The sequence below is a fragment of the Nanorana parkeri genome, unplaced genomic scaffold (assembly GCF_000935625.1).
Source record: "Nanorana parkeri isolate BGI_ZX_2015 unplaced genomic scaffold, ASM93562v1 scaffold379, whole genome shotgun sequence".
Taxonomy (NCBI): Eukaryota; Metazoa; Chordata; class Amphibia; order Anura; family Dicroglossidae; genus Nanorana; species Nanorana parkeri.
The window spans coordinates 631,531-638,192 of NW_017306647.1; the positions used below are offsets into that span (position 1 = coordinate 631,531).

Sequence of the window (6,662 nt, forward strand, 5' to 3'; positions counted from 1 at the left end):
TTAATTCCACAATATACAAAAAAATTTGAAAAAAAAAAAAAAAAGACAAAGCCGTGCATGTCCAGCTTTCGGCTACATTCACACTAGGTGCGCTTACATGCATTAAAAACGGTTTTCTAAAAGCATATACAGTATATGCATCTAATGTTTTCCAATGGATCTAGTCATACCTGTGTTTAGATCAGGGGTAGCAAACCTCTGGCCCTCCAGCTGTGGTGAAACTACAAATCCCATGATGCATCTCTGCGGGAGTCATGTCTGAGAATCTTGCAATGCCTCATGGGATTTGTAGTTCCACCACAGCTGGAGGGCCGGAGGTTTGCTACCCCGGGTTTAGATGCTTTTATCTGCAGTCACTTTTTTAGCTGCATTTAGAAAAAAAACAGAAGTTAGGAGAGTCCAGAAATCAATTTTAACTTCAAATGCACGTAGACGCCATACAGGCGCCATACAGGCGCCATACACTTATTTGCTAAAATCTGATTGGCTACTTCAATGGACTATTTCAAAAGACAAAAGGACAGATGACCCAACTTGTTCTAGATCTACAGCTCACTAAGTAGCAAAGATAAGAGTCAGAGAAAACCCCACATCCACAATAGAGGCCCCAATATTTCTATCCCACCAGCTCCCTCCAATGTCCTTCATTTTTTTAATAGTGACTTTATGACTTCCGCGGGGCAGAGACAGAAGGCTGAAAGCCAAGAGGCCCTACCCAGTTAGTAAAGGCCGCGGCCCAGCCAAGTAATAGTTTACTCCCATTACATAACCGGTCACATGGTTTAAAAACCGGCTGTGTGTGCACACCACATAAAAGAGGATTAGCACTGAACACCTAAGACTTATGGGCTGCCACTGGATGTACAAAGCGGACCAGAGGTGGAAAAACTCCAGAAAGACCGGACGGCATTGAAGCTAAAGTGGTATTTTTGCAAAAGAAAAAAAAAAAGTGTTAAGGGGCGAAAACAAACAAAAAAAAAAAAAAAAACGTGCATGTAAAAAATCTGTTCAATTAAAAAAAGTAGTCATGGTCTTCAGTAAGGATGCAAAGGGACACTGTCCTGGTTTCCCACTTCCTGGTGATGTAACCTTCCCGGGATACAATGCTTGGGCACGATTACATCAGCACAACATTTCTGGGAACACTCATCTGTAATCTCGTGAGATCTCATGGAAAGGCATTTCCATCCCCTGAGATGATCTGCATGGTCACAATGTACCAGAGTTCCAGGAAGTAAAGGGAGATGGATTCATCTGCCCTTAGTAAAAATGGCCGTTGTGAGAAGAATGGGGAGGAAAAGAAAAATAAGGAATGGAAAGAATAAAAATCCGGCAATTATCTAGAAGTATCCTTCTGCAGATTGTCGTTGCTAAACATTTCTAAAAAGGCGAGTTTTGTTATTTCAGAGTTATAGGTAAAGTTCCTCTAAGTAATTGTCAAACTTCTTTGTCCTACAGGAACTTCTCACAGACCGGGCTGCTGACGCTCACACACCCTTTTCACACCACGTTATAAAACACTTGTATGAGGAAATCTGCGATTGTTTATTGCATTCCACTATACATAGAACTACAATACGCAGATGCAAATGTTCCCCCGCCTTACATTCATAAACATTGTGCAGGACCCATTAACCACTTGAAGTCTGCGGTGTTACACCCCCTTCCCATCCTGGCCATTTTTCAGTGTTCAGCGCTGAGGTACTTTGACTGACATTTATTCCGTCACGCAACGCTGTACTGAAATGTTATACCCTTTTTTGGGGACAGATAGAGCTTTCTTTTGGTGGTACTTAATCGCCACTGGGGGGGGGGGTTCATTTTTTAATATATTAAGGAAAAATTATCGAAAATGTTTTTAAAAAAAACAGTTTCCCCTATATTGAATGATAACATTATTACCCAATTTTTTGGTAAAATATAAAAGTCGGGGTCACGTCGGGTAAAAAAAAGACAAACACGTCAAACCTTAAAATTGCGCGAAACCTCAAAGTACTACAATACCCAAAATTGGCCATTGGCGACGCTTTAAAAAGCTTTTACCGTTCATCAGTTTAGTGTTATCAGTGATTGATGGTCCTAAAATGATTGCTGTCCCTCCGACGTTCGCGACGATATGCAACATGTGTAGCGCAATTGTCAATTTCCTGCGCTGGCGCCTCGAACTCGTATTTACGTTTATATGTGCGTAAACATGGGGGTGGGGCACTTAAAAATGTTTGGGGTTTTTTTTACTTTTTATATGTGACTTTTTTTTTTTTTACACTTATTGTTATTGCTATTACATAGGGGGATAACAATCCCCCTATATAATAGCAAAGGCACACTGACGGGCCCTCTTTATGGAGACATTAGAGGTCTCCAAGACCCCTAATGTCACCTGGGGACGCCAAAAGAAGCTGATGAAGGAGATGTCTGGAGACGGCAACCCGCCAATGCGACTGTGCCGTCGGTTCGTTTTTTCACAACGAGCGGACGGCAACAGGTTAATGAATGTGTGACTAGCCCGGTCAAAATACAAACGCTTTAAAGCACAGCGGGTTGTGGTACGCATGCGCCATAACTTGCTTCAGGCTCCGATATATCTGGTAAGGAAACTAAAAGGGAAACTACGATGTACGCCATGACGGGTTCCCAGTGTCACGTCACCAAGGGATGGGAGATAAGCAGCCTACTGTGAATGTGATGGGCCCCATGCAGAGCAAAGCAACACGTTTACTTGCCTACCTGCCTCCTTCCCAAGCTGGACATGCGTGCAAAGCAGTTATGAAAACCTGTAGCTTTGTTCTGCATGGATGGGTGACGCAAAGTCACTGTAAAGGCTCCTGAAAACGGCTCAACTGGCCAGCCTTGGAACAATCGAAATTGTATTATCTACAGCAGAATGACCAACTACACTAGGACCCGACTAGATTTGAAGAAAAGTGGCAGAATATTTAGTTCACATCAACATTGTATTAAAGCGACACTAAACTAAGGAGTTAAAGCTGAAAAATGCATTCAAAGTACCTTAAAAGAACTATGAGGTAATCTTTTATTCCCATAGTTCTCTTTAGGGTCACAGGGGGGACATATACTTACGTCCAAACTAACGTTACACCAAAAACAAAAAAAAACAACTCAGTATATAGCAGGATATTGCCCGCTATATGCCGACAGCACCACAGCCAGAACAGATCCCGACAATGCTGTCTAGATGCACCCTGCTGGCAGAGGCACCTTTCAATCTAGAGGTAGAGTCAGCTGTACCCGCCGCCTCCTTTGTTCGTTTCCCCAGTCAGTGCTGGAGGATCGGAGAAGGGAGGGAATCTCTATGGCAGGGGTAACCAATCTCCGGCCCTCCAGCTGTGGTAAAACTACCAATCCCATGAGGCATTGCAAGATTCCCACAGCCACGACACCCAGAGATAGAAGCATCATGGGATTTGTAGTTTCAGTACAGCTGGGGGGCCGAAGTTTGGCTACCCCTGCCCTATGGGCTTGGTGACTGACAGTAACCGCTCTCTGCAGGGAGATGATCAGGAAGTGAGCGAGCGACTATATGTTTTCGCTCACTTCCCGATCAATAGAGCCGACATGTGACAGTTTTAAGGTCTCATGTTGGCTCCAACTATGAGGATGAGTGTAAATCACTTGCCTCATAGTTCTCCTTTAACTCTGAACAACAATGTATGTTATTTGTGTATCACTCGGCTGTAGATCCTCCAATCATCTCTGAATTGGTGCTGACACTGTCCTCCCTTCTGGAGGGGGGCTACGTCTGTTCCTCATGGTCCCTGTGTGTGTTGTAAAGTAGTCACCGCTCCAAGCTCCGCCCACCGGGATGGACTACAATCTCATGTTTAGTTTTCCAACTTGTATTGAGATTGTAGCCCATCCCGGGAGATGGCTAGCTGCGGTGACTACTTTACAACACACACAGGGACCATGAGGAACAGACGTAGCCCCCCTCCAGAAGGGAGGACAGTGTCAGCACCAATTCAGAGATGATTGGAGGATCTGCAGCCGAGTGATACACAAATAACATACATTGTTGTTCAGAGTTGAGGGACTTGGATGGATTTTTAAGATTTAACTCCAGAGTTTAGGGTCACTGTAAAAAGGAGAACTATGAGGTGAGTTCTTTTCACTCATAGTTCTAGCCGACCTGGGACAATGAGACTGTCACAGGTCGGCTCAGTAGATCGTGAAGTGAGTGAGCGCATACCGGCGTTCGCTCACTTCTCGATCCTGTCACGGCTCTGGAGGGTCTGGATTCCCCCCATCCCGATCCTCCAGCGCTGACTGGCGGAACGGACAGGGGAGGGGGCGGGTACAGCTGGTTCTGCCTCTAGATAGGCAGAGCCAGCTGTCAGTCACACAGCTGGGCGGATCGAGACATAATTGTCGGGATCTGCTTCAGCGTCTCAGTATACCGTGATCTGTAGCTCCCTATATACTGAGCTTAGGGTGACGGGAGGACGCTAGTTTGTGTCCTCCCATTACCCTAAGGAGAACTACGGGGAAAAACACTGACCCCATAGTTCTCCTTTAAGGATTTCCAGCATCCTACATGATTCATTCTCCCTGGCAGCAAGTTGAATAGACTTTCCTTACTCTGACCGTCTTCGCGTTACTGAGTCAAACCTGTACAAGCTAGAGAACAAAAAGAAATACACACACGGCAGCTTTGCCATCGTCACACGGGGATTTAGGTATGTTCCGTTTGGGTGTTCCGGGGCTCTTTTACTCGACAAATGTTTCAGAAGATGATTAGCACAAGCCGAGTTCAGTCGCCGTCCCCGTATTGGATCCGGGGACACAATTGCCACACACACGCCATCCTCCTTCCTGCTCGTCAACAGATTAGGAGACGGAATTACTAAAGGATCAGCGCTTGAGTCACAAATTCCCCGGCTACTCTACAATGCCACAGTGCTAATAACCCAGACCCCCCTAGAAAAGTCCATGTGAACCCAGCCACTAAAATATCATATTAATGTACTTAGAAAAGTAATTTTTCCTCTCTATTCAACCTTTTTGTCAGTCTCAAAATTGTTCATCTGCGTTGTCACCCGGTCACAAAACACCCCTGTCGGAGACTACAAGCAGTCTATGATGCTGGAGCGTGTGACCGTAGACAGGAAGTGGCTGGGGATCGCCAGCAATGAGATACAAAGTGCACATTTTTCAGCTGAATTCCTTGCCGGGATGAAGTATTTCCTCTGCACGTGCTTGGGAGCTTCCTCACCGCGACCTGGCTAATGACTCTGAACTCAGAAGACAACTTGGGGCCAAGAGGGAAGCACCGCGGAGGGAGGAAATCAATGACCTTCGGCGCCAGAGGGGACTGAATTGGCAAGCAAGTCTGTCATAATGTGATAGTATGCTCCAGGGGACTAAATCACTTACAATAGATGTCGCTACTTGATGTTTAAAAGTTTTAGCAGAATCAGCTGGTCCCCTGAGCACTGGCCCCGATATCCTGATTGAGGGCGGCTCCTTTCCTTTGCTGGGTCCCTTTGGAGCCACCCTTGTGTGTTCTAGTGAGCAGTGCATGCCCCTACAAACAAAGCAAGGCAAGATATTCTTCTGCTCTCTTCCTTCAAGCTAGTAGATGGATGGCTGCAGACTCAGCTGGTCCCCTAAACACTGGTCCTAATATCCTGTATTAGGGTGGCTCCTTTTCCTTCCAAAGTCCTATAGAGCCACCCTTGTGTGCGAGCTAGTAACCTGTATGCATCTCCACAACCAAAGCAAGCCAAGACATTCCCCTGCTCTCTGCTCCTTCCAAGCTAGTAGATGGACGACTACTGGAGCCGGCTCTGTCCCTTGTGATCTTGTACTGGACAGGAAGTTCAGGGAAGCCGAGTGAGTTGGAGCAAGTTTTTTTTTTTGTAAACAAGACTGTACGATCTTGAGGGAAAACGTAAAGAAATACTTTCCTGGCCAATATAGATTTGATCTTTATACTAATAGTATAGTACTAGTAATGAGAGTTTAATACTACTTAGTGGGGAAAAAAAACCAACTGCAGATAGAAATCTTCTGCTGCTGGCCACCGGGGATTCTAGGGGCCGAGGTCCAGAATTCACTATAAAAATTATTTTGCTAGAAATAAGAAAAGTGTGATTTGCATTATATAAGTGCCGGATTCTGTCAGCTTGCGTGATAAACTCTCCTCGGGTGTCTATAGAACATGATTTCCTGAATATCTCCGAAACTTGGTACCTCGCAACCAATAAAAAACTACGCCAAATAACAGTCCATGCCAAGACCCAGGGGAGCGTGGCAGAGCAAAGGTCACGGGGCCGGGTAGAAGAAATTGGCAGCGGTGCCAGACCTATACAGAGGGTTTCAGATAAATTCCAAGACCTGGAATGAGTGGAAAAGGAAAGGAGATTACATTTCACCTGTGACACGGCGCCGACGTAATATGTATGACCCCGCTAACTGCTGACACAATGGTCACACTTATTTACAGACACGTCACTGTGGGCTACGGAATGGATGGAAAAGAAAATAGGGGATGCGAGTGTTGAAATTACAACCGCCGTTTAGTTTTTGGGGCTCATACTTCATACAAATCTGGAATTCTGTGCGGTTTACCTAATGTGACCCTGTAAAGTAAAAGCCCAGATCCCCCCCGGCGGCCCGTCACTCCCTCTTCTACCCAGATCCCC

The 6,662-nt window shown here is 45.6% G+C and overlaps 1 protein-coding gene across 3 annotated transcripts in view; it reads right to left on the reverse strand.

Moving 5' to 3' along the window:
* PPP4C (protein phosphatase 4 catalytic subunit) overlaps window positions 1-6,662 on the reverse strand; it is a 25,754-nt gene that overhangs the window by 13,954 nt on the left and 5,138 nt on the right. The window contains exon 1 of one of the 3 annotated variants that reach the window (XM_018559148.1): window positions 197-201. The exons of the other annotated variants lie outside the window; for them this stretch is intronic. The gene's annotated coding sequence lies outside the window, so the exon portion shown is untranslated. Of the gene's footprint in view, window positions 1-196; window positions 202-6,662 lie in introns of those variants that run through there. 3 annotated transcript variants of the gene reach the window in all.